This window comes from Cyrtonyx montezumae, unplaced genomic scaffold, assembly GCF_038088225.1.
Source record: "Cyrtonyx montezumae isolate F1298 unplaced genomic scaffold, pur_monq_1.0 scaffold_19, whole genome shotgun sequence".
Taxonomy (NCBI): Eukaryota; Metazoa; Chordata; class Aves; order Galliformes; family Odontophoridae; genus Cyrtonyx; species Cyrtonyx montezumae.
Genome location: NW_027071925.1, coordinates 7,673,444 through 7,700,321, shown reverse-complemented (window position 1 = coordinate 7,700,321; position 26,878 = coordinate 7,673,444). Strand labels below are relative to the sequence as shown.

General features: G+C 50.4%; 1 protein-coding gene and 1 non-coding gene across 2 annotated transcripts in view; one reads left to right on the top strand and one right to left on the bottom strand.

The window, feature by feature from the left end:
• TMEM100 (transmembrane protein 100) overlaps nucleotides 1–14,077 on the bottom strand; it is a 369,211-nt gene extending 355,134 nt beyond the window's left edge. The window contains exon 1 of the mRNA XM_065735572.1: nucleotides 14,067–14,077. The gene's annotated coding sequence lies outside the window, so the exon portion shown is untranslated. The remainder of the gene's footprint in view (nucleotides 1–14,066) is intronic.
• On the top strand, nucleotides 6,898–6,969 carry TRNAT-CGU (transfer RNA threonine (anticodon CGU)). The gene has a single exon. It is a non-coding gene; the product is annotated as a tRNA-Thr (tRNA).
• Nucleotides 14,078–26,878: the final 12,801 nt, after the last annotated feature.

Below are 26,878 nucleotides of genomic sequence, written 5' to 3'. Positions count from 1 at the left end.
GTATCTTGGTGCATATATGTGATACATTTTCCCTGAATTTGAATACATATGTGTATTCAGTTATGGGTGTAAATATATATATATTTTTCTGCGGTTTTTGTGCTCTTGCCTTCAGTGACATGTTACTGGAGTGTTGGGAAGGGGGGATGATACTGAAGTGAGGCTTTCTTGAAGGCAAGAAAATGAAAGCAATTTGTTTCTATGTATCTGCAGTAGGCAGGTGTAAAGTAACTGGAAAGCCAGAGGGACCAGAGGAGCAATCATGGAATGAAACATCCCAGAAGCAAAGAAGTCAGTAGGACTTCAGTGCACTGGGAGATTAAACTGTAACGTCTCAGGGCTGGATTCCTGAGGCTGGAGGGTCATCGGAAGGAAAGGATTTAAAGACTGTCCCATTACCAGCTGGGAATGGTGTAAAAATGTTCTGTGCTAAATTGCAGCAGCTTCTGTTTGTGGAGAAACAGGTGGATCACCACGGACACCTCCACAGTGCACTCTGTTCCCACCACTGCTGCTTCTGGATGTGCCACCCAGCAGGCAGGAGAGAAACAGCTGAGCCAGCTTGGTGCTACCTACAGATCCCTGCCAGGAGGACTCCTCACCTGTGATTCAGTGATGATGAATCTGCGTGGTGCTGTTAGTGAACTGTGCCAAGGACTTTGCTCTTCTTGTAGGCCACTGAGAACTGCTTCGAATCATCAGGTGGCTGTGGCTAATGTCCTGTGTCGTGCAGGGCTGGGTGAGCCAGCAGCCCTGCTACAGGGGCTTACTGCTTCTGAGTTACACTTGTCCTGCTCTCCTGCTCTGGATTTACGTGTAAGTGAAGCTGTTGCAGGTCAGACTGGTGACTGAATGTTTTTCCCCTGATCGTTTTGAAGTAAACTGGACTCAACTTTGTAATTTTAATCATCTAAAACCCATTTTTGTTAGGGTAGGACGTCAGCAAATGTTGAGGACTAGGACTAGTTTGCAGAAAACTGTGCTGAGCACTTGGGAAGCAATGTGCATGTCTTACTTCACTGAACCTGCAGAGCTGAAGGACACGAGAGGAAGAAATGAATGTGGTAATATCCAACATCCTGTGCAGGTAAATATGTGTAATGTTAATGGTTATGGATTGTGACTAACCACTGAGTCTGGCTGGAGTCCTGGAAGTGGCACGTCAGCCAGGAGTGCACAGCAGTGAATTTCCTAAAGATCTGCAGGACTTCTTGTTCAGCTCTGCTCTCAGCTGCTTTAGAATTCAAAAGGTGTTCATTCCTTGCTCCACAGTGTTTGCATTTAAAGAGTTTGTTGTAATCCCACACCTGTGGGGCTGTTGGGATGGTACTGCTTTCAATTAGTTCTGGAATACATACCCAGATGTGTTTTACAAGTAACGTGAGTTGGAGGTGGGAGATCCATTGCTTTGGCAGATACACTTTCCTCAATGGTATCCACCTCTAAAAATAATTTGTTGGCCATTGCATTTTTAAGCTGAGTCTGATAATGGCTCCACAGTAACTACAGGCACTAAACCTTGGAAAACCTACAAAGTCTGCCATACAGACTCAGTCATCGTATTTTGTGATGAAAAGGTAACTTGGCAGTAAGGAAGATCACCTTTGGTGGGTCACTGGAGCAGTGGGAAGAGTAACCAGGAGCCAGTTTTCCAAAGAATGCATATTTCAGTGGTCAGACAGGTGTGTTGGTGGAAGAGAGAGGAGATGTGGGAGATCAGAAGGCACTGGTTTCACTGTCTATTCTCTGATGAATTTATTTCTTTACTGTGGGCTTCCCTTGTGCTCACAGGCCATCTTGGGAAGTACCACCTGCCTCTGCCGTTGGTAGCTTGGCAGAACAATGCCTTGGCTTTCCCAGGTAGGGAACTTGGAACAGAAATACAGTGTAACCTCATTCTAGCAATACTCAAATGCAGTAAACGTTCTTGTGTTAAAATCATGCTTCTCATTTAACCCTCAGGGATGCAAACACAACCCAAGGTACTATCTCTTGGTCTGCTCTTCAGCTCTTTATACTGTAGATTCTGAAAAGCAAAGTGATGCTCTGATCAAACTAGTTGCAAACCACTGCAGGTATCTTTATATGGCAGAGAAAAGAAACCGCATTGCCCCTGGCTAGAAGCAGTCCTTGCCAGGCTGATGGCACACAGGAGCTGCTGTGGAAGAATACCTCTTTCAGAAGCTGCACTTAAAGAGTTCCTGAAATACAGGAATCAAGATCTGCTGATGTTGGCTGCTCCGAATAGCAGCCTTCAGCTTCTGCTTTCAGAGCGTGGTGCTGATTCAAAACTCCATTGACAGCAGAGCATTTCTCAGCTTTTTTAGTAACTTGTCATAAAGACTCAAGCTGTTTGCCACGTTTCAAAGTGTGACAGTGACAAACTGTAACCATCCAATCTGCTTCTAAAGGAGTCTTCGACACATAGATTTCTATCAAATTTAAAAAACAAACAAACAAAAAAATCCATACTCTTTTGCTGCCAAAACTTTCCTTTCACTGTCCTGGGAGAATTGTTTTCTCAGTATTAATCCAAAATATTGATCCCAGGGCACTTTGCTGTTGAAGTGTGTTGCATGTGTGAGTTTCTCCTCATTTACTGAAGCTCTGCACATGTGTTGGTTGGAATCCTATAATCCTTGCAAGGGTTCTGTTCTGCACAGGGGGAAGCTTCGCTGGGGCTCCTGTGGTTATTCTCTGTTTTAGGAGAGAGTGTTGGTTCAGCTGAGCACTACAAACAAAATCTTTCTGTAATTTAACCAAAGGCTTGTGTGTCTAGCACACAGTAAGGCGGAACTTGAGCTGTGGATTATATTTATTAGGGGTTTTTTTTATTATATAGTGACTAGGAGAGGTGTGAAATCCCCATTGTGAGTAGCTTATTGTCCTTTTAAAAAGATATAGAGAAAATTCTCTCCTCCTGCCTCTCATCCTTTGCTTTCCGTAACCACTAAAGAAAGAGGAAAGAGAGAAGGGAAGAGTTTTGTGATGCTTAGGGACAGGAATAAAAAATGAAAGAGGAAGAACAGGTGCCTCCCACAAAGGGTCCCCACTTGGCTGCCCGTAGCACTGAGCAATGTTTCATGTGCTTTTTTTCCACCTGAGATTTCATTTGTGGCCATTCAGTCTTCTGTATCAAAATAGGGCAGTTGCTGGTTGAACACTGGGGGACCAAGTTGAGCTTTACTGAGGGTTAAAATCCGTGTGAACCTTTCACACAGACTAGCTCAGTGATTTGTGCACTTCAGTGGTGATCTGTGTGGGAGGGGACCTTGTGCTGAATTGGTGTTGGCAGAAGAGGCTGCGTGCAGGCTGGCTGGCACCTCCTTGAGGGTGGGCTTCATTCCTGTGCTCCTTGGGCAGCTCTCACCCCCTCGGTGTGACAGGCTGTCTGAGGAGCAAAGGACTGTGCCCTTATTTGCAGGGGAGGGTGAAGCCACTGCTGCGGCTCAGAGGGACCACCACCTCACCCTCACTCTGAATGAGACTGAAGTCCATCCCTATAAGCTCTGCCTGGATTGTGTGTAGCTCTCCAGTGGCATGCTGTGACTGCACGCTGTTGGCAGGGCACAAACCTAGCAAGCATAACTTAGAGATGATGGCAGCAGGCTGTTCAGACAGAGACATCAGCAGGTCAGGTCCCTGCAGGTAGGTAGTGACAGTGGAGAGCCAGCTGGCAGTGTTACATTGCCTTCCTTACACGTTTCTCTTTTTTCCCTTTGGTTTATCAACTTCAGTCTTGAAATTTTGTCTGACTGTGAGAGCAGTACACATTGAAGCATATAATTAGGGAGAGAATGTTTTTAACTTTAGTCTAGTGAGGAAAACATTAATCAACTCGGACTTCTTTGGTATATTTTGGCTACCTACCCCTAGAATCTGTGTTTGTTTCTTACGTAGGTGTTGTTAGTGGTGCAACTGTGACATTTGAGCTGTCAGCTTTCACATCGCCGCTCTTGGCAGAGTGGAATTCACTCTGGCAAACTTCTGCAGAGCCCTCTGTGCCCCGAAGGGCAGGGGTTGCTCTGTCAGATGTGTGCTGGGTGCACAGTAAGTAACGGATGCAGAAGGGCTGCAGTTACTCTTCCACCCAGACCGCTGGAACAGTGCTCGTGTTACACTACCCAGCATCAGCTCCATCTTATTTCATACTTCATCCTTAGCTAAATTACTCTGGCTTTGGAGAAACTGGAAGGGGAAGGGAGAATTTCGTATCATGTGAACCCTTCAGTGTGCTACAGGACAGTAAAGGTTGCACTGACAGTATGTTTAAGTACTGTGGTATCAGAATTACTGTGAATCACCTGTGGGAGCTGTTCGTTTCTTTGGTGCACAGATGGTACGTACATTTTTTTTGCATGGTTATACATTTTAGTGCTTGTGCCTTTTACCTCTCTGTTGTGAGAATGCATTGGGTTTTCACATTTCATCTGCTGGTTTGGGTACTTTTTATAAATGCTTTTTTTTTTTTTTTCATCTTCATCTCGGATTTTCACATAATGTAAATGTCTGTATATACAAAATAGATCAGATTTGTATTCATGTGCCTGAGATGTAAAAAATACTCATTTTATACAGGTTTTTTTAGAAGCACTAGGTGATGTTCTGAATTACTCGGCCGATGAAGTTGAATATAATTAGCAGTTGTTTGTCTTGTTCTAGAAACGTGGTGTCGAGTGGCAGGTCTCCCGTTGGGCGGTGTCACGCTCCCTGCTCTGTTGTCCCGGTGTCACTATCAGACCAATCCTATCTGCTTGTCAGTTTCGGTGAAACAATAAACACGCAGCTGTCCGGTGAGGTCCTGCCTCCGTGGTTGTACTTTATTTGCTTCCATCTGTCCTCGCCGTGGGCATTGGACAGCAGCCTCCTTTGAACGCGTTGCCCATCTGAGGTTTATTTCAGTGCTTTTCCGAAGGGAGGAGCCTGGATCTGCAAAGCACGAAGGCGATAGGGGCCGAACCTCTCACCCAGCTGGCTCACTGTGCTACAGAAGGAAGCAGCCAGCAAAAACAGCCCACGATTACTTATCACTTCGCTCTGTAATTCCCAACACCTGTGAAGTGATGTCAGTACTACTGCGCTGTGCCGTTACCCCATTTTCTCTGCGTTCTCCTCAAGGGTTTCACGGGGACAATAAAGCTGTGTTTGCTCACGTGCATCCTTCCAGCTACCCATACCGCACGAACACGCGTGAATAAAGAGTTTGCTTTTCCCGCACGGCTACAGAGCCGTCTGCGGGGTGGGGAAGGGGGAAGGACGCGGGTCCGTCTGTCCCTGCGCTGTCCGTTTGATCGCGCCGCGTGGGTCGCGGCTGTGGCCGCACGCGATGCACAGCTGTTAGCGGGACTGGGGCAGGCTCCATCACCTGGCCGCAGTAAGCTCATTGCTGACCGCTGTGCTTAACGAGCGGCTCTGCCGGGGATCCGCGCTCACAGCTGCGGGAGGGAGCGGGAAACCTCGGCCGGGAGCGGGATCCGCCGTGAGAGGACCCCTCCCGTCCTCCCCCACGGAGCAGGACGATTCCCCGCTGCGCCCCTGGGCCGGCGCGCTGAGGTAACCTTTTCACTTTCTCCTTTTTGAGAAAGTTCCCGCCCTCGATGCCCGCACCTCACGGCGCTTCCGTGGGGTTACAGATCCCCTCCCCCGCCGAGGCTCAGCCGCGTGAGGCGGTTTTGCTCCAGAATCTCGGCAGCAGCTCTGGCTGTCGTGCCGTGCGACTGCCCTGCTTCACTCACACACACACACTGCTCACGAGGACGGTGCACATCAGCACTGCGCATCGCACGGCCTGCAACGGCTGTAACCAGTGCTGCCGCTCTGTGTCGAGAGCTCAGAGCTCCCCGTGGTGCTCTTATCTTCTGGGGGAAAGGGAGGAGGAAAAGGAGCCCCGAAGGAACTAGACAGCAGGAGCTCGGACTCCTGGGAACTTGGATGGTGGCAAGGAAAGACTTTGCAGAGAGAAAATCCATCTTGGGAGCACGCCGGCCAGCTCTGGCAGCGGGCACTGACCTCATTCTGATAAGTGCTGAGTCTCAAAGCCATGAGTGGAGGACCGGGCTCTGGGCTGTGTTGCCCTGCTCTGAGCCACGCACTGCGGTGGGGACTCCCCCTGCTCAGTGGGTTCTGCTCTCTGGAGGCAGGAGAGAGGCGGGAGTGCACGGACCGTATCTTGACCGTTGTCCCGGGCGCGTAATGATTAAGAATTTAGGTTAACGGTGACTTCGAGATAACTCTGTGGCACTGGTGTGTAGGTGCCGTGCTTACACCTTCATGCGCTTACGCTTTGCACCACAGCCAACAGAGCCGCGCGAAGCGGGCGTCAGCGCGTCACGCGAGGCCGACAAAGCACAGCACGGACTTCCGAACGGAAGAGCAGAAGAGCTTCGTTCGGGAGTCCGGGGGCAGCGGCACCGCGCGAGGGCCGAGCTCAGCCCCGCTCCAGCCCCGCAGCGACGAAACGCGGCCGGAGCTGCGCCTCGGGGCCGCCAGGGGGCGCTGCGGAGCCGCGTGGGGTGCGGGACGCGCCCCGCGACGTCCCGAGCTCCGCTGAGCGCTTCTGGTCCTCCCCCGAAGCGCATCCCTCCGGAGGACGCCGCGCTGTTGGCTTCCCGAGCGGTCGTGGCATTAAGGGAGCCTTGGAGGCGGGCGACTGCTTGGAGACGTTTTGGTGTCGTCTGAGTGTTGTTTTAACGCCTGCAGCTGAGAGTTGTCCTTGGGAAGGCTGTTCTTTAGGATGAGCGGCTCGCGTGTTTCGGCCGTTTGTGTGGGCGCGCGTGGCCGCTGTGCCTGGGGGGGGGAGGAGCGGGCCGAGCTGGGTCGGGCCGCGGTCGGGGCCGCGCCGCGGGGCGGGAGGCCGCCGCCTTCCACTGCGTGCGCGCGGCTGCTGCTAGCCCGTCAGGCGCGGTGGCCAAGTGGTAAGGCGTCGGTCTCGTAAACCGAAGATCGCGGGTTCGAACCCCGTCCGTGCCTGCTCGCGGTAGAGCCCCGCGGTGGAGGAGCCGCGCACGGCCGAGAAACGCGGCCGCTTTTTGTTGCGGGGCCGGGCCGCGGGAGGCGAGCGGGAGCGCCAGGTTTTGTTGCAGGACCCCAGAAAAGGAGCAGAGATCTGTTCGAGCTGGCAAAGCGTGCATCAGTTTGTGAGGGAGCGAAGTGCAGCGTGCAAGTGAAATACGGGAGCTGCCCACGTCCCCATCCCCTTCTTCTGCCGTGGGAAGGAACTTTGACTTGGGCTTTAATTTAGTAATCAATGTCCTGAGGGTCAGTGGGCTCTAACCAGGCGGTGACATGCTGATGGCAGCTGTGCCAAGGGGCGGTGTGGGCAGAGGAGCCTTGTTTGCTTTGGACACAAAACCTGACCACGTACAAACCCAAATGTTCAGATTCCTCATTTGAGTCGCTCTAGGATCTTTGATTTTGTCCAAAAAAATAAAAATAAATAAATACTGTGGAGTCTCCCTCTGAACATAATGCTATTAAATGAGGATTAAAGTGAGGATCTTTTTCATTACCTAATAAAAACACATTACAATTAGGGTGCTGAAAATACGTGTTCCTGCTGGAAATCTTTAGCTGTGTTAGGGTCAGAATTTCCTGACCTCCTGTGTCCACAGGCCAGCTCTTCAGAGCACAGGCATCCTCACCCCCCCTCTGCAATTCCTCTTACAGAGTGTTAAAATGAATCACTTACAGCAGCGGTCATTTCTGACTGGGTATGATTTGTGCTCTTGAGAGGCTGACAGAAAACACAGGCTTTAGGAGAGCAAGACATGGACGGGAACTAAAAGCATAACGTTCTTTGTTTGGATTATAACAACATTTACAGTGCTTTGCAGCTCCCACGAGTGTCTGTGGGTCAGACTTCAGCTGAAGAGCAGCGTGGTAGTGACACGGGAAGCTGTGTGTGAATCAGGAATCAGCCCCAGAGCCTTGAGCTTGGAGGGCAGAGCAGCGTGCTGGATGTGTGCTGCTGGCAGGGAAGGGGAGCTGCTCCCTGTGAGCCAGGTGAAGCTGTATGGATGTTCCCTGCAGTTAGACTAGGAATGTTGGATGCCATAAAGGTACAGCTGGATGCTGGGGCAGCAGCAAGCAACCAGGGCAAGGCAGTGGGCTCAGGTGAGGCAGAACAGTGCTGGCAGTGTGGTCTGAATCACAAATGCGTGGCTGAGTAAATTAACCCCTGAGTAAATAAATCCCAAAACTGTGGGAATCTTCACGCGGCCGCAGCGCTGCGGGTCCCGTTGCCGTTATGCCTGGAATTTAATGGACTGCTGAAGTTTGACCAAAAGGCATTTCTTGTGTCAGAATGAAAAATTACGGATCAGAAGGGTGACTCTGCAGACAAACATATCGATCCAAAGCCTGGGTGACACAGCCTTCCTGGAAGAGAGCCCAGAGGCATGTCTGTGTTTAAAGTCAAATGGCTGCAGCCTTTTACCACTGATGAATAAAAAATGTTTTTGTCTGCGTGCCGAAGGCTGAAGCAGAAATGCTGATTTGTGCTGTGGGAGGAGCAGGTACGTGTTTGTGAATAGCAATCCACTGAATGCTGCAGTATCCGATAACGTAAAAAAGTAATGGCAGCGCGTAGGAAATAAGGAGCTGCTCAGTGTTGTTTTTCCTTTGAAAACTCTTTTATGGCAGCTGTGGGAAAGGCAAACTGGGTCTCCTCGCTCTGTGTTTGAGGGCCTGGGTTATGGTGTCCCCTTCCCTGGAGGTGTGGGGAGCTGCTGTATAGTTCCTTCATTGGGAACCGTTTGGGGAACGGCATTTGTTTGGTCCTGAGGATGCTGCTGCCTTCTACAGTTAGATGCTAACGGTGAGGTGTGGCTGTGCCCAGACCTGTGTGCAGCCACCAAGGTGAGGCGTAGGGTGGTGGTGGTGGCAGCTTGGGTTGGTGAATGAGCTGTGTGGCACCCGGAGTCCTCACTCCCACAGTGAGGAGTGCACTGGCTGCCAGTGCAGTGTTTGTGGCCCTGATTTAGCCAGGGAACCTGTGAGAACTGAATTTAAGTGGAAGAAATGGTGCTGAATGGCATCCCCATCTGTGTAACCTCAGCAGCTGGTCACAGAAGCCCTGTGCCTCTCCCGGGTGCTTACTCACTTTCCTGGCTGTAAATTTCATGAAACAGAGGGCCCAAAGCCCAGCCTTGTAAGGTTTGTGCACCAGAGTTGTGTCTTTGTGAGCACCCCCAGATGACATTACTGCAGGATGAAGGCCGGTGACATGAGTACAGTTTTTGCTGTGGCTGGGTGTAGGCTGGAAAAAATTATACTGGGGCTGATGAAATTGACTGTTTGCAAATGCAGTGCCATGGGAGCAGTCAGACCTTGGATTAATGTAGCTTCCAAACTATTAGCCCTCATATTTGAATGGCAAATTATTTCCTTTGCGTTCAGCACAATACAGTTCCACGGGTCTGGGGATCGTGGTGACAAGGCCAGGACGCAGAACACAGCCTGAGGCATCGTGTCAGCCGTGCAAAAAGAATTGGCAACAAACTCCTTTGCCTTTGAAGTCTGCGCTGCTTTCTGCTGCCTGGGAGACGTGGAGCATAGCCTGTCCCTGTAGCAGCAGAGTGGCTTCTTGTGGGTGATGCTCAGCGTGGCTGTGGGCTGCTGGATCAGTGATGGCAGCTGGAACTGGAACAGGAGTGCTGGCTTCAGACAGTCAGCTGAACTAAAGAATTCACACTGTATACAAATTCAAGGCAAGGACGGCCTAAGATAGGGCTCAGCGTTTGCTGTCTTGGAAGTGGCTGTAATGAACTTGTTTGGGAAGCTTAAGGATGGGATTGAACCACCAGCCAGGGCTGCAGGTCTGTCAGAGGGCTCCTGGGAGCCCCGGCCTGCCCTTCTGTACACAAGTGTTGGGTGCCACAGCCATCAGTTGTGCCACAAGTGGTCACAGGAACGTGGTGGCATTGTGCAGTTGACACTGTCCCAGCATCACTGGGGATGTGAGGACTGTGAAGTGGTGGAATCCTTGTCACTCACTTCACGGGTATCGTACCCGGATTCAAACGCGTGTCGCATCACAGGAAAAGGAAAGCAGAAGGCAAGTGAGGCTTTACTGGCGAAGCTGGGTTCAAAAACCTCATTTTGTACCTTCAGGGAATATAGATGGTGGGAGGATTAGTACCATGGCAACATCTTCAGTTTTGGAAGCGCGCTGTGTAGTCCCACAAGCACCGTCCCTTCTGAGCAGTCGCTGCAGTGCCTCAGTGCCCCTGGGAGAGCCCTGCAGGGAGAAGTGAGCTCCCACGCTGAGCCTCTGCTGCAGCCGAATTCCTGACTCCTGTCCTTTCATCACTCTGAGCCCAACTTAAAGAGTACTTGCGAGCTACCAAATATAGAACGCTTGCAGCATATTTCACCACTGAAACTTGCAAATGCTGGAGTGGATTTCATGGACTGAAGCCCCCCGTGGAGGGAGCGTTACGGTAAATAATGTTAGTGCCTTCGTTTAATCCCTGGGGATTGTGGAATGAAGGATTAAAGTGGGCTAAGGGGATTTCCCAATTGACAGCTGCTTCTCTGTACACACACACACTATTTTTTTATATGTAAAGTGTTCAGCCACAAGGAATTTAAACTGCACATGGCACTGTGCGTAACATAACCGTTGTTTCCACATCTGGTTATGCATATCTGTCTCCCGTGGTAATTGTCTTTAATAGATACAATTGGGGATGAGGTAGTTGTACTAAGAAGAGACATAGTTCTGTGTTTGAACAGGAAACCATTATTTCTGAGCTTAATCATAGCTCGTTAGTCCTTTGATTTTCTCCACTCTCCTGCAGACACACATGCTTTAAATATGAAGGCCCCATTTCTGGTGGGGCATTCATCATGCACTGACAACTGACCAGGGGTTCTCTGGCTGGCCTGGAGCTGAGGCCGGAGCTCTGCAGCAATGTGGAGCTGAACAGAGCTCATGGAAAGCAGCTCGGGTGGGCTGTGCTTCCCTGTGTCCACGTGGGGTGGGCTGCTGGTGTTCCTGCAGGGGTACGTGGGTCAGGGCTGCTCCTTGCAGCACGCTGTGTTGGAATGGGTCAGGAATTTTAAATCACAAGTTTGGTACTGATTGGGAAAAAAAAAAACAAAACCAAAAAGCATCGACAACAAAAAGGGCTGATTCTGGGTCTCCAGTATGGATTAATGTTTTCAGGTGAAGGCCACTAAGTGTCATCCTGTGCCAGCAGCGGACTTGGTTACTTCTCTCACTGATGATTGTGTTCAACTACTTTGATGATCCAGTGTCTTTGTCAACAAGGGGTGATGCTGAAATACCAAGCTGCTGGCTGTGGGCCACGCGTGCTCGCATGCTGCTTAGTGCTGGAGAGTTAACAAATCAATGGCCCTGCTTGCAGAGAAAGGCATTGCGTGAGCGTAGGCAGAGTTGTGAAAGAAGAACTCAGATTAATGCACGCATTCAGTGAGACCAAGCTACATCCCCAGGGCCTGTGTCCCCATCCGTGATGTGCAACCCAACCTCCCACCCACTTTACATCACAGCAGTTCCCTCCTGGCTTCAGAGGTGCCCCCCCAGCCTTCCTCTTGGTCAAGCCTTTGTGAGGACCCATACAGAAGCTGCTACTGGGTTATGGGTCTGTAGAAGTGTTTTCTTTTTTCCAAACGGGGCTATTTCCAGAAGCACTGGGGTCTGTTGTTCCGTAGTTACTGTTCTGGGCTGTTGTTGGTCTCATGTTATAAATATGTTAGCCCTTGAGCTGCCGAGCTGCTTCAACCAAACTGCTTGCATTTATTTTTAGCATTGTGGAAGTTGTGATGCTTTACAACTCGACATGCTTGTGATTACATCTGAAGTGAACGCGGGGCTAATCCTCCTCCCACCTCTCATCCAGACAGGGGCTGTGGTCGTGCATTCCCAGCACGTGGGTTCTGCAGGGAGCAGCCAGCAGGAGATGCAGGTATCCCCTGCCAGAAGCAAACCTGTGCCATGTTCCTGATCCAGTTACCACCGAAGCACTGCTGGTGCTGCCTGTGGAAGTGGAGCGGGCTGTGCACAGCTGAGCAGTCTCACAGGACCAGGCTCCCTGCACGCGGCCTCCTGCTGGGCAAAGCGTGGTGTGAAAGTCTTCCCCTGATCTCGAAGGACGTGCTTGACATCCAGGACCGGTGGTGACAAGATGAAGACAAGAGGCAACGTGTATGAGGCTGCTGAAAATAGCAAATCAAACAGTTGGTCAGGAAACCAGCTGAGGAGTGTGCCACCACTTAACTGGGAAGAGATGTCTCCGTCCCCTGGCTCACACTCATCCTTCTGTACATGGAGGTACAGTACTTGCTATGATTTTTTTTTTTTTTTTTGTGCTGGGTGTTGGTCTGTGTTGTTAGGAGTGTTTTTTTGATGCAGCTGAAGAGCAAGAGTAGTAAAAAGCAGTGAACATCAGTTGTTGGTGGATGTAACTTGCAGTCTCTGCGACAGTATCAAGCTCTTCATTTCTAAAAGCTGTTGATGACTTCTCTCTTTAAGTCTGAACGATTTCTGCCCTTCACAAGAGGAGAGGTTATATCCTTTACGCAGCTTTTGAAGCCTTTGTTCTGCCAGTACTCCCCGAGCACTGCTGTAGAACAAATTCCTCGTCATTATTCCGAGTGATCACAAAATTCATCATTTCTGTACTTTCCTTTAGTAAATTTTATTTCCGAAGTCCTCATACAACTTCTCTCTTTCAAACCTTTTTTTTTTTCCATAATTCACTTTGCGTTCTACGATTGGTTTCAAACAACATGTTCCTTGGCTCTAAATGTTCATCAGGCTTCTGGCCAAGGAACACTTCCTTCTGTGCAAAGGATGACTTTGCAGCATTGGTTGAATGCAGCACTTACAGTACAGACCCGTTCAAGTCCTCTTCATCCCATCCTGTCCACACGAGCCAGGTGGTCACTTGCCTGAGCTGTAATGATGCTGGTGCCAAAGTTCTGAGTGCATGAAGGTTTCCAGTGCAGGCTGCATACACGTGGCTGTCGTACATGGCAACGGTGTAGGCACAGGAAGAAGACCTGTACAGACACCAGGGATGCACATTTGTGTTCTGCTGAACCAGAATGTTTGACTGATGAGTGCTCTGGGTGCTGGCTGTGATTTTTGTTAGCTCTAGCTCCTGGAGCTTCTTAGTCAGCTGATGTTTTCCCACCAGGTACTGAAGAGATGATGAAAGCATTCTTGTGCACTGGGATTCCCATTCTCTTACGTGAGCTCATTCTAGTCTGCATTTTTGTGGCTGTGCTGCTCAACTCGATGTAGCTGTTCCTGCTGTGATCTTCAGCAAACATCACCGTGACTGCTGACGCCTCGCAGAAATAGTAAGTGATGTCTTCTGTCTTTGTAGGACAAAACCTTTCAAGCTATTCCTTATTTTTCCTGTGGCTCTGATGTGCTGCTCTGACTGGACCAGCAGGAGGTGTGGTGACCAGCAGCCCCCTGTGAGCCACGGGGAGAGCTCTCCTGCGGGTCTGCACCCAAAGCATGTAAAGGTGTCGTCTCAAAATGTCTTTAAGCTCAACAACGCAAAGCAGGGGAGGTCATGCAGAGGAGCACTTTGAGATCATTATGAGGGAAGGAAGGACGTTCTCTTTTCTTGTGGTGTTTCAGGTGACCCTTGTGACTTGTCTGTCACAACTTGGTGTTACTGCAGGCCTTGTAGTACTTTCTTAGAGCACTTTTTAATACGTGTGACCGTGGCTTCCCGGGGGCCTTACCCCTAAAGGTTGTGCGTGTGGTCCAGCTGTGCTTTGCGCACAGATTGTCCCAGTGGTGCAGACACACCACTCAGCCGTACCGTATGCAAGTGAAAAGGTCCTGGACGACTGTGAGGGCAGGGGATGTCCTCTGCCATTGCCGTGTCTACCCAGGGAGGACACGTGAGGGAAGGAGGGGCAGGCTGCGCACACCGTGACACGGACGGGATGCACAGAGCGGGCGCTGCACTCGGGACGTGCGAGGAGGAGGAGGAGGAGGTGCTGCCGGCCCTCGGTGAGGTTTCCCTCGGGGTGTCCTCCCCGTCTCCGAGCTGAGCTCGGAGGAGGCTCCGGGCAGCGAGCGGCCGCCAGGGGGAGCCCTCCGCCCTCTGTGGGCCGCGGGGCGCGCAGGTCGGCACGGCACGGCACGGCTCGGCACGGCACGGCTCGGCACGGCCACCGCCGGGAGGAGCGCGGGGCGGCTGCGGGACGCTTCCTGCCGTGTGCGGGCCCGGATGGGCCGGCGGAGCGGCGGGGAGGGCAGGGGGTGGAGAGGGGCAGCCTGGGAGAGCCTCCAAATTCGCCGAGCCGGGTTGCAGCGGGAGCTGCCCGGCGCAGGGGTGGGGACTGCCCGCTTCCTTAAACGGCGCGGGAGCGGCGGAGCGGGGCCGTGTACCGCCGCGGTGTGCGGGGCCGGGCCGGGCCGGGCCGACCCTCCCGGGACGCGGCCGCAACACGTGGAGCAAACTTTCGAGGGATGCGTGTGCAGCCGGACGGAAACTCCGCCGCGTCGGGACTGCGCCGTCCTGCCGCACGGAGCGGCTCGCCTCCTTCTGGTTTGGTGATTTTGGGTGTTTCGTCGTTGTTGTTATTATTATTTTTTTCTTTTTAAATGGCTGCTTTGGGCTGTTATTTTTTTTTATATTATTATTTTATTTTTCTTCTTTTTTTCTCTCTCTCTTCTTTGCCCTACTTCTGCGTGTCGCGTTGGGACTTTGAAAGCACGCTGGGGCAAGCGCAGCGTTTGAAAAGCCGACAGAAATGTTGCAACGTCCCTGGTGGCAACGAATTTTATTATTTGTTTCTTTTGCCTTTTGCAAGGGCAAAGAGGAAGGGAGGAAAAAAAAAATCTCGGTGTGATCGATACCGGTTTAAATATCCGCCCGCGAGCGGCCGGGGAGGCGCGGTCGGGGGCCCGCGGTCATCCACCGCTTCTCCGCACGGACTCGAGCCGAGCCCGGGCCCTTCCCGGGCGTCATCCCGCGGACCGGCGGCCCCGGGAAGGGAGGAGGCCGCGGGGGTCCCGTCCCACCCCCCCCCCCCCGAGCCCGTTCCCACGGCCAGGGGAGGGCTCGGGCTCTTTCGGCTGTTGGGAGCGCACGGCGTTTTCGCTCTCCGCGCACGAAGTTCCCTCGGGATCCGGATCGGGCTCTGCGGTGCCGAGTCACTGCGCTGCGGGCCCGGCCCGGGCTGCGGGGCGCCGGCGATGGGGGAGGGGGCGGTGCGGGGCGGCGGTCGCTGCCGGCGGTGTCCCCCCGTGGCCGTGGGGCGGGGGCCGGGACTCAGCGCTCGCGATAGGCACCGGCCGGGGAAGGGAGTTCAATTAAAAGAATAGTTTAATTTAAAAATAAAAAATCGCGATCCGCGCCCGATCGGGCGAGCTGAGGGCTGGGTCTTTGCGGGCGAGATGAGAGGTTCGTGTCTTCAACTGGCCTACAAAGTCCCAGTTCTCGGCTCCCAGGACCTGCCGGGCTCGCAGCGGGCGAAGACGGAGCGGTTGGGGCCGCCGCCCCCGGGACGCGGCGCTGCCCGGCCCGGCTCGGGGCATCCGGCCGCTGCCTTCCCCTTCCCGGCTCCCGAGGGCCGTAGCGAGCGGACAGAGCCGGTCCTCCGCGAAGCGTAAGTGCGTCGCGTCCCCGACAGCGCCGGGAGGGCCGCGGCCGCGCGCGTCGGGTCGGTGCCGTCGGTGCCGTCGGTGCGGGGCCGCTCCTGCGGGCGTGCGGCCTTCCTCGCCGCTTTCGCTTTCAGAAAACGCATGTGTTTTCTTTTTGATTGCCTCTCTTCGTTTTCTTTTTTTTCCTTTTTTTCCCCTTTTTCACAGACCCGGTCGCACTTGCAGCGAGCGGCCCCGGCCCCCGCTGCTTCTCGTGTTTCTGTCAGTGCTTTTCCCCCTCACCCTTCGGATGCTCCTCTTATCTGATTCTGATTGTGCACGTTGGTTTGTGCCCCTCTTTGGGCACGGTACACTGTCACGCCGTGCGTGGAGATGGCTGTTTGTCATTTAGATGCATTTATCTCTTCCTTCTGGACTGTGCTACGTTACGTTTTAGGTTTTTAGGTGATAATTATTTTGCGGCTCCTCATCGTTTTTTGCTTGTGATTGATGTCTTTCCTTCTCTCTTGTCGAATTGGGAACAGTGATCTAGAATAAGGAGAAAGGCCAACGGGCCACAGTGTTCTCATGGCCACGTTCTATAGAAGCGAATGGAAAATGGGGTGGCTCAGAAAACACACAGGAAGGTTTCAGATTGAGTTATTTTTTGCTGTAGCACTGTGCTCGGTGTGCGCACGGGCACCTACATGCTCCACAAAACTTTTATGCTCAAACCCCGTGAGGGTTTTGCAAACAAAACCCGTTTTCAGTGCCACGTTGTGTACGCTTTACCATAAAGATATTCACTGTGTGTTTTACAGTCAGGAACAATTTGTGAATGGTATTACAGGCCACTGCTTAATTCTTTTTCTCCTTCACTCAATCCTCTGTACCCAGCACTCGTGCTCAGCGCAGCACAGTGTGTATTAATAGCCATCCCTCTGACGTGTGTGTGTCCAGGAGTTGTTCTGTGCACGGTGCTTTGTTGGCTGTGGGCACGGGGAGCCGGGCTGCGTTGGGCCCACCCTCCTTAGAAACCCATTGGTGCTGCTTGGGAGCTTTCTCTGAGCCCAGAATTTGGAGGAATTTGGTTTTGCACGTTTCTTTTCCCTTTACGCCCCTTTATTTTTTTTCCGGAGAACTCTGCCTAGCAGCCACAAAAAGGAAAAGTATGTGAAAGTATGGAGTAAAGGAAGAAATACTGTTACCCTTTTTGGAGAGGACGCTGCTCGGGAGCGCTCTGCTGGCCTGCTCGGAGCCCTTCCTCCCTGCAGAGCTTCAGCTCTTAACGAAATTAATCTGCAGTGAAATCACAGAAATCTGATTCTAATCATCCGCCCCTGGAACAAGAGGAGCTACGGGACGGCAAGCATAGTGTAAAAATACTTGAAGCATGCAGAGCCATATCATTAACATTAAAACCTGATGGTGTGAAAGGGGGGAGCGGGGGGTCGGGTTCTGTGCCTCTTTAGCACTCTCCTTGCAACTTCTGGTGCAGCTTCTCAGGTATCGCTGAGCAGCGACTGCTGCTGCAGTGCTTCGTGTTGTGCTCGTGGAGCTGGTGGGCTGAACCAGGCTTTTCTCTTTCATAGGAGACTCTCTTAATTGTGGTTTGCTTTGTAAAGCCGGGTAAACTGCTGGGTTTAGCTTTTGCCAGATTTAGCATAATCTGGATTTTTTAATTTTTTTTTTTCCCAGCAGTAATTGTTTTCTTCCTGCATTTAAGCAACTCCAGCAGAGTTCGGCCCCCAGAGCCCTGTGCAGCACAGCATTACAGGAGCTGCTGTCTTTTGGTCTGGGTCCTTCATTCAAAGCTTGGTGCTCGTAGAGCTCAGCATCTTGCCAACATCAGGTTGTGTTAGATCTCCTCATTTGAGCTCCTGCCTCCTCAGTCGCTTCTGCAAATCTTTTATTTTTGTAATGGCGTTTGCCAAGGTGAAAGGACACGTTTTTGTCCAGGCAGCGTTCACCCATTTGAGCTGACGTGGATGCAGTTGTTCGCTGCTGACAGAACTCAGATGATGGCTTTTCTGATGCTAAAAATGTATTTTGTCTCCATTCGTTTGCACTGTTAGCACTGTCAGTGCCTCGCTGATAAGTGCTCCCTAACTTCTGTTGTGTGCCACACCGACGTACTTCTCAGCATCTGTTTTACACTGTTGAGTTTAAACATTCTGAATCCAAGTTCAGGCTGGAGGAGAGTGTTTGCTCGTGCCCCAGATGACTTTTTGTGGGTCAGATTACAAAGCAAAAATATTTTATTTTACATAATATTGCTCCGAAGGCTGAGCTGGGGGTAGGCCACGCTTCAGCACTTTCCACATGCTAAATAAGATGGTTGGAGCTTCTGCTGCAAGTTGTGGACAAGCTCTTAAATTACTGCTTTTAGCTCTGGAGCTTTCAATAACGTGCTTTGCTGTCTGGGATGCAGTCTCTATTATTTCCCCCCCACACCCCAGTTAATAATGGGGCTTTGTTTTATTTTCACCTCTAAACTTCATGCCTCTCTCTTGCTAATGTTTCTGTGTGTACAAATGTGCTTTCTTCATCCGTCAGACTTGGCAATACTTAAGCCACAATAAACTAGTTCTGGGCAGTACAGCAAGGCTCTCTATTTATCAGGGCCTTTCTGGGGAAGTTTATTACACTGCAAGAGTGACATTTTCAGCCTGCTGAAAGAGTTGGTAAATATTTGGCAAGTCCTACTCCTTCAACAAAAAAGGGGCCATATTTTATCTGTGATAAGGCCTGAAAGAAAACTATCTAGGCATTAAGGGCCTGAGTTGTTGGGCAGAGGGGTGGGGTTCATGCAGGATATTCTTTGAGTTGGACCAAGAGAAGTCAAACGTTTGCCTGCAATTTAGGAACCGCTGGTCCTCTATGTTTGCAAATAGAGACCTTCAAGCCAGGGTTGTGTTTGGAGTTGCAGAAGGGCACTGAGCACGGCAAGTGCAGTATCTGCGTTACAGGTTTCTGTGATCGAGGAGGGAAGGTTTGACTGGGGCTGAGCCTGCTATCAGCCCTGCTGCTCAGTCTGACCTTTCACAGAAGCCTGGATATGTGTTACAGCCCTGCACTCTGGGTGTGCAGACTGCTGGCCTGCCTGAGAAGAGCCTTCCAACTCCTGCCGGCTTCATCACTTTCCCTCCTGGGGACTTAGTGATGTCCCAGAGGGGAGAGAAGAGGCAGGAGCACCTCAGGAGCTGCAGGACACAGCTTTCTGAGGCTTCAGCTGCTTCCTGCGTCCCATCCCTGTAAGGGACAGAGATGGGTGACGTCTGCTCAGTGCTGTCTCCCTTTGCCAGATGTTATTTTTGCTTGGTAGAGGAGTTTCACCTTTCTGCCAGGGTTCAGTTGCTTTGGGAGAGGGAGTGAAAAGAGTGTGTGTGCACGTGGTGGTACTGATAGGGGGATTACAGCTGCTTGGATCCCAGGGAGGGGAGTGTGCAATGTGGGACTGGAGACCTGTCCTCGCTGGGGCACAGCAGCTCTTTGAAATCCCGTTGCCAGTCTGTGTGTTTGTATGAATGAGAGCCAGCAACAGTGTGAAAAAGGAATCACAAGGCTGCAAACTGTAGGAAAAGAGCCAGGGGTGATGCTGCTCCAGCAACAGCTTCTGCTTCCCTGCCTACCCTGTGGCCTAGCAGTTAATGGCATATTGCTTTAGCACTGAGTAATCAAAATATTTCTGAGGCATTGCTCAGTAGCTATGGTTTTGTATAGGTTTCCTGGATGCTACATGGATCCTGGTGGCCTATCAGCTCAGGAGGATTAGGTTGTTGGTTTTTTCCCATCCATGGCAGCAGTGGACCTTTGTTCTTCCTCTCTTCAGACAGAAAGCTTTTCCCAGTGTCCTGCGAGTCCACGTGTTGGGGGTGTTCTCGCATCGTGCAGGATTGGAATATTTTTCCAGTGCAGATTAATGACACTACTTACAGGTCTGGGATCGGAGTCTTGACCACGCTGTGATTCGTGAATATCACCTTAACTGTGTGACATCCCACCTGACCAAGGTCCTGGAGCCTTGCTCGTGCAGCTGTGTGCCTCTGCAGCCTGGCAGCCCATGGCACACTGCTGTCTGTCCTCACTTCTCCCACTGGCTGAGATCTCCGTGCAGTGCAGTGGTGGCACGCCGCTTCTCGACGCTGTTTCCAATATCTGAGCGCACTTTACATTTTTTGGCAGTTGTAGGGATGGAATTTCCTCGAGCTGTAAAATCAGGAAGCAGATTTCATTCAGCCATCTCTCTCTGCGTGGTAACTTGTAAAATACTGTGAGAAATGGGGTTTAAAACACAAAAATTAAATTCAGCCATCAGCTTGCAGGAACTGAGAGATGCTGTCCCAGCAGCCGGCTGAAGTCAGCCGTGCTTTTATGCTTCTGGGGAGAAATGTTAATGTGGAGCACAGGGCTCGGCGTGCCCTGCTGCCAGGAAGGTTATGTTCCCATACACCAGAGCAGGAGTTTAAGAAATAAAATCCAGAAGCTATTTGATGCTCGGCTTCGTGACGGAGCGCTGACCGGGCCGGGTTAGGCAGAGCGGCCGTGGCTGGGACATCTGGAATAATATCACATTTCCCCAAAACGGAATTCTCTTTAAGAGCTGCAACGATTGCTGATATTTGAGAGGGTGGAGCTAGCAGCAACCTACCAGTGCTGGAAAATGAATTAGGAGGTGATGGAGTGAAATACTGAGAGTTGGGCAGGAATTCATTGTGATTATAAGACGAGCAAGTTCGGGGCAGTGGGACTGGGTGGGCACTCAGCACTGCAGAACAGGTTGTGGGGAACTGGTCTGCGAGCTTGGGGCCAGAGTCTGCATGGAAAGAGAGTTGGTTTCATGGGTTTAAAACTGTTCGTGCTACTTTGTTATTATATGAAAGACCCGGTTTCCTCAGCTGGTGGGTGTATTCTACACTTGAAGGATACTTACAGAAGTGGATTTGAAGTCTCAGTTGCATTTGAATAGTTTTTAATTGCAAAATCTGCTTTGACTGCAGCGATATTTTGTGTAATTGTGACTTCATTTGTTAATTTTGAAGGAAATATTTCTGGAGGTGGAGGAGAATATTCCCATGCAAATACAGCTGTTGTGCAGAGCAAGAGGCAGCGAGGAGCTCAGTCACGACCGAGCTTGCCCGTCTCAGCTTCATTTACCTTTGACCATAAAACCAAACAAATAATGCAGTGACTGAAAAAATCTAATCAGATATTTAGGGCATATGGGGTTTTTTTCTTTCAGTGTTGTGGATTATTCAGCAATACAGTTAAAAGCATTTTCATATATTATGAGTGTCTGTTTCACAAGCTCTTCCAGCGTGAGCTGCGACGCTGAGATGAGAGCTGTGTTAAATTTAGCTCTGTCCTGCACTCACTTCATTGGGAGAGTTTGGTTCACATGTAGCATATTTCAGCTGGTTCTGCATCCCCTTGGGGAGTAATTGGCCTCCTGAATGAGAACATTCACACACATTGATGGCATTAATGCTGTGTGCCATTGGAGGCTCTGCATGCATTCAGACTTTAAAAGTGGCACTATCTCTGCTCCCCTCCCCGGGCCCTTAGTTTCTGTACCTGATCGGTAAGGGCAGTGAGACACAATGAGAGAATGCTTTTTCTGTGTCTTCCTAACTTCTTCCTGAAGAAAGAAGCTTCTGCCTTTAAGATTTCCACCGGAGCAAGCTCTTCACCCCCGCTCCCTCCATACGTGGCCCATGTGAGTAACTGCACTTGTATAACTAGTTGTCTCACATGCCCCATATAAAAGTGTACGAACTCCAAAGAGTAAGGAAAACGCTTAAGAGCCAGTTTGGGGTGTTACGTAATTGTTATATAAAGTTTTGGATGTCTTTATAGTTGAAGACATTACTGCCTTAATAAAAAAAAAAAAAAAAAAAAAGAAACCCACAAACTGCAGTTTCACTTCAAAACATCTGATAGGAATTGAAACTTAGAATACAAATTGGGACTGTAGGTTGTCTGTGTCGCAGAATGAGTGCACAGCTCTCTGAAGGCTCAGCAGGAATGCCTGCTGCTCCCTGAGGGGTCTGTTTACCCAAGCTCTTCTGCCTGAGTAAACCTGTATGTGGAAGGAAATACCTTAGCTTGGATGAAAGAAATGGAATATATCCCATTCCAGCTTCCAGGAAAGATCTCCCACCAGAATGACTTCTAGTCAATGAAGGTATGGCCAAATACTTGGGTTTTTTTTTTAAGTGAAATTCCCTTCAGCTTCACTGTTCTAGGCACGGCTTTGAGTGCAAGCAGCACTGCTGAGCTATTACCTGATGGCCAGGAAGGAAAAGAGCTGAAAGTAAAAGCGAGCTCATTGACATGGTGTCTGAGCTGACAGCTGATGAAGAGCAGCAGGGAGCAGTCAGTGGGAGGCACTGGGTTTCCACGCTCAGCACGTTGCTGCCAGCCAGTCCCAGTGCCCCACTTGTGATCCGTGACATCCCTCAGGGCCTAAGGGAAAACACCAACCTCAGTCTGTCCACGGAAAGGACCCTAAAACTTGTGTGTTTGAAGCTGCTCCTCCAGCAAGGCTGGTGGCAGTCAGCTGGGCCAGAGCGAAACGGTGCGGTTCTGCTTTTCTGGATGTTGCTGGGACTTTCAAGTCTGTGGGAAGTGAATGTGGGTTTCTTTAACCTGTTCCTATGGCTCTAAAGCATCAGCCACGTTATGAACATGAGCTCAACTGTGATTGCCAAGTCCTGTCGAGTTGAATTAAGGGGACGTAGCAAATGAGGAGGAAGGTCCTGTTCCTGCTCTGAGGAGGCTTCTGCAAACACAGGGCTGGACTCAAAACCAGAGAGCATTCCCAGTGTATCTAACGATCTGTAGGAAAGCATTCTGAAGTTAGCACTGTGAAGTAAAGCTGAAATGAGAGGACCAAAAAGGCTGTGTAAATCCTCCCAGAGCAGCATTACAGCTAAGCAGGGGGATTCCCTAATGGTGCACTTTTTCCCCCCTGTGGAAGACACGGCTGCACGTGGTACCACGACCAGCATGGGAAGCAGAGAGCCACACGGACTGAGGAAATGAGGTCACTGTATGGATGCTATGAGAAGAGCACCAGGCTCAGCGAGCTCTCTCTCTGAGGAATGGTTTCCTTTCCTCTGGTTTGCCCTGGGAACCAAAACGAGCACTTTTTGTGAATATACTGGCAACAAACAAGGTGTGATGAGGTTAGTTAGGAGGAGGGGCCAAAACAGATATCAGCTCTGGTGTCTATTCTCTTTCTCAAAGGAGACCTCCTTTAGAGACAAGTGCCTCTTCTCTTGTAATCAAACCTCGTGTGCTCTCCATTGCTAGTTGGAAGTTGATTTGCACGTGCTGTGCTTTAATTGGAACCTCCTGGCTCATCAGTGTTAAATGGTTTGACTGGGTGTACATGGGCATGGTGCTCCCTGCTGCTGGCACTCACAGCTGCCTCGGGAAGCAGCTCTTGTCAGTGCCTCAGGAAGGAGCTGCCTGCTCCTCTGATCACTCCTCTCTGGGGTCCGCAGTCAGTCTGACCTTCCTGATGTTGTTACAGATAGGAATAAGCCTTTGCTGGGAAGGTGGACAAGTGCACGGAGAAAAATGGTCGGGATCATGTACTGCAGCTGATGAAATGTGAGTCAGTGTGACCACCCGTAGCTGATGTGCGTTTTATGGTTGAGTTCTTCCATGAGATGAGCAGTGCAGTAGTTTTAATAATGTGCTTCGTATTTCTTTTGAGGACTTCGTATGCTCCTCAGACTTAAAATATTACAGAATCATTATGGTTGGAAAAGATGCCCAAGGCCATCTAGTCCAACCGAATAAATGAATGTATGCTGCTACCTGAAGCCCCATTTAAGTCCAGAACTTGAAAAATGCTTGTGAGTGATAATAATTGCCTCATGTTTTGATGCTAATAAATAATATCCATAATCGGTACTGGGGAGGGCGTGGGGAGAATGGCAACAAAAATTGTAATTAAAAAAAAAAAAAGTCTGAAATCAGTTTGAATGAATTCTTGGGAGTGTACAACCATGGGAATATTCTTCCGACCCTTCCACTTATTGAGCCTCAAAGAACTGGAAGATGGGGAGCATACAGTACCAGTTAGATCCACTTCAGGCTCCAGGTCAGCAGCATGCTTAAGCACTTGCTTAACTTTGAGCATATGATTAATCACATCCTCAGTCCATGGTGTAATTAAATGTGTGTTTAAGTGCTTTGTACAGCGCAGTACCAGCCCGCAGGCGTACTCTGCATACTGGTGTGCCTGAGAAAGTGGTGAATCAGAAAGTGATTTTTGGCTGGAGTTTGGAAACCAGCTTGAAAGAGCTGGTTAGGCACCCAGGTCTCATATTTGAATAGCTATGGAAAAGCTAGTCTTGTTGGCAGAGCAGTGTAAGTAGCAAGGTGTGGCCATTTATTTTATGGTAATACCCTAGTTTTGTTTAAAGTGAAGTTATTTAAAAATCCCTTTTGCTTAGCAATTTCCTGCTGTTCTCCTGTAACGCTTTGCTTTCCTTAATGTCAGCCAGACTTGATTGTGTTCCAGCAAAGCCAAGCTTGCCTGGCTGCTTCTCTCCTAACTTACTGGTCAAAGTGCAGGTAGATTGGAGGCAGCGCCGTGGGTCAGTGACCACAGCCCACCCACCTCTCCTGTAGATGATCAGTGCGGGTGCAGATCTGCAGTAATGCCTGCAGCTGGACCCAGCAGGTACCTGTGCAGTGCTGCATGGTGGTACCCACGGGCCACTGAGCAGCTGATGGCCCCGAGCTCGGCATGGTCCTGGGCAGAGCTTTGGCCTGAGACCTGTCCAGCCAGCCCTGGATACAGTGTGAAAGTCCATGTGGGCCAAGGACCATTATTAACAGGGTGTTTGGATGTGGCTGCCCTGTGCTGGTGGCTGGGTGACTTCAGGCTGGACTGGCTGGCCCCTGTGCTGTTTAATTTACTAGCAGTCATGTAGCCTCTTTTAGCCAGAGCTCCTCCCCTGGAGTTTTTTCCTAGCGTTCTCCCTTCCTGTCCCTTTCCTTGTGCCAACCATTAATGCATTAGCCTTCACACCAGTAGCTCCTTCTCCGTTGCTCTGGGATTGTTTTGCCAACACGTTCGTTTGACCATGCAATTTGACCGGGCACTGCTGTCATCCTCTTCTGTGCCAGACTGAGCTGGATAATGGTCTCTTGCTGCTTGGGGTGGATATAATATGGAGCTTCTAGAAGATGTTTTGGTGACTAATTGTTCTATTTTATATATTTAAAGTCAGTAAGGTGCTTTAATTTCCTTGTTCTGGGAGGTCTCTGCATTTAAATGCTAGTGAGGTCATGGTAATGAGGCAAGTCAGTGCAGTATTAAATGCTGATATCTGAACTATTGGCTCCTCTGTTGCTGAATGGTGGGAGGGTAGTTTTCCAAGTAGGCTCCATGGAAACTCTGTGTAATGTGTTTGATTATCCAACGTTGTCATTTTCAAAGGGACCAGTCAAGATTAACAGGGCCTAAATGTACCATCCCCTAAAAATAACTCTGGCTTTCCAGCTCCTGCTGATGGTGGCAGGGTTGCAGAAACGATGCTCCAAACGAAAGAACTCAAAGGAAATGAGGTGTAAAATGCCTGTGGCCAAGAGCATCCCTTGTCAGCTGTAGGAGGTGGGTGCTCCTCTGCCAGCACTCAGGGGTGTGTTCACTGGAGTGCCTCAGCACAGTGAGGATGGAGAGCTTGGTGCTCTGCGTGCTGCTCTGAGCACTGAAGACAGCAGCAATTGGTGTCTTCTATAGCTGTCGAAGTGAGAGACTTCCTGACTTTATCTCATGTGTGTATTTTTGTTTTCTTTTGGGTGAGAGAACCAGTGAGCCTGGTTAGTGTGGTGACTTCTACAGTGTGCTTGGGCTTGCACGAAGGACAGCCCGATCAGAGTCAGCGTGTGGTGGCAGGACACAAAGCTAATTAATGCCCTATGAGTAATTTATTTGTGGCTGAAGGCATTTCCCAAATGCCAGGCGCAGTTGTGCTGTGCCACACTCGGGACAGCTCTTGTTTGGCACAGCCTGGACCACGTTTAGGCATGCATTTGTTCTCACGCGTTGCAGTTAACGTTTTCTTGGGGACCTCTTGTGATTTTCAAGATGACGATGACCAGCCCGGTCTCGGTTTTGAAAGAAAAATCTGAGAAGTGCTTCTTTCCAGAAGAGTAAATCCCATAAATAGCTGGATTCTGGAAGCCTGCTTTGCCAGTATTTCTCCACAGCAGCCCGTTCATTTCAGGGCCGTGTTGCTATCGGTTATTTTCTTGGTGCTGTGTCCTCTGGCTCGCTCACCTGGAGCCAGCCCCAGTTGTGGAAAGCAGAGTGCACGCGGGGTCCCCGAAGCACTGAGCAGCTCTGAAGGTGGTTCTTTGTCTTCAGCAGGCTACCTGGGTCGGCCCTGCAGCCAGCTGCAAGCAGAGGCTCTCTCCTGGGCAGAGCAGGATGGCAGCAGGCAGCTGCTGTCACAAGGGCCAGAGCCTCTACTGTGAGTGGGTGGTACTCGTTTGGTAATACCGGTCTATTCCAGCTGAGGATCTACCCCTTTGTTTTGTGTACAGGACAATTTGTTTTCAATTTTTGCTTCTGAAATGAAACTGTCAAGATGAAATTCACACTTTAAAAATGCAGGGAAACAGCCCTTTGTGTGTTTCGAACAATCCTCTTCTGTGACTAAAGCAGGAGGAATTTTAGAAACTGCTTTCACTTCCTACCTTTGGTTTCTTCTCATGCTGTTCTCATGTGTTTGATGAATTTCAAATCTAACAGACCAAAAAGCTGTCAGTCTCAAATCCTCCCCCTGACCTCGGTGACTTGTGCTGTGATGATGAAGTCTGGCTGTGCCTCCTGCAGCCGTGGGAGCTGGGAGCAGCATGTCCCTGTGTGGCACACATGGAGGGGGGTTTCCTGGGGCAGGATACCTCTGTCCTCCTGGAGTCTGCCAGTGCAAGTAAAACAGCATCAGGGTGAGAGCCTGACCAGGCTGAAATCTGCAGTGAGTCCAGCTGCCTGCTGTACTCTGCTTGGTGTGCCTGGGGCCCAGCTGCTGGGGGGATCCCTGCAGGGTCTCACTGGGTTGTCCCCTGAGTCAGCACAGCGGCAGTGCTGCAGGGACACAGTCCTTACCTGGGTCTCCTTCCAACTACAAAGAGCTGATTGTTGTCATTCCAAGAGGAAAAAGAAAAAAAGAACTTTTTGAAAATAATAACAGCATGCATCTCGTTTAAATTTTAGTCCTAGAAACTACTTGATGCTCATTAGAAAGGCATTGATTCCTTAAACGAATGAAGCAG